A 685-nucleotide genomic window follows, 5' to 3' on the forward strand; every position below is an offset into this window, starting at 1 on the left:
TTTTTTTGTATTTTTAGTAGAGACAGAGTTTTCATCATGTTGGCCAGGCTGGTCTGGAACTCCTGGCCTCAAGCAATTCGCTGGCCTCAGCCTCCCAAAGTGCTGGGATTACAGGTGTGAGCCACCATGCCCGGGCAAAAATATAGTAGTTTACTTATCTATTCTCCTACTGAGAGACAGTTAAGATGGTTCATATTTTCTTGCTTCTACAAATAAAGCTGCAATGAAGTTCCTTGTACATGCCTAATGTAATATAGTCAGGAAGGTCTCTCTGAGGATTTTATCATTAAAACTGATTCTTGAAGGATGAAAAGCCAGCCAGGAAGCAATATTTCAAGTATCTGCAACATAATGCAAGATATCTTCAGTGGGAGGGAATGACATGTACTATGTAACCAGTGAAGTTACAGCGTAGTAAGGGAATAAGCGGCAGGAGATGGGGAGTTTATTGAAATTTCTGTGAGTTGAATAGATATCTTTAAAATAGAAAAGTATTATGTATCAAAATAATGTTCTAAAGAAAAATAGGGTGAAAATTCAGCAATAGGACTATGAAACTTACTGTGCTTGAATTACTGGAGACCAGAGAGGTAAAGTAAATGAAAGCTCCTGAGTGCAGTGATATCCCACCTCCCAACCAGATAGTGTTACCAAAATGCCAGGGGTTTGGTCTAGGTCCCATTGC

Source organism: Rhinopithecus bieti, unplaced genomic scaffold (genome assembly GCF_001698545.2).
Source record: "Rhinopithecus bieti isolate Rb0 unplaced genomic scaffold, ASM169854v2 scaffold_1466, whole genome shotgun sequence".
NCBI lineage: Eukaryota > Metazoa > Chordata > Mammalia > Primates > Cercopithecidae > Rhinopithecus > Rhinopithecus bieti.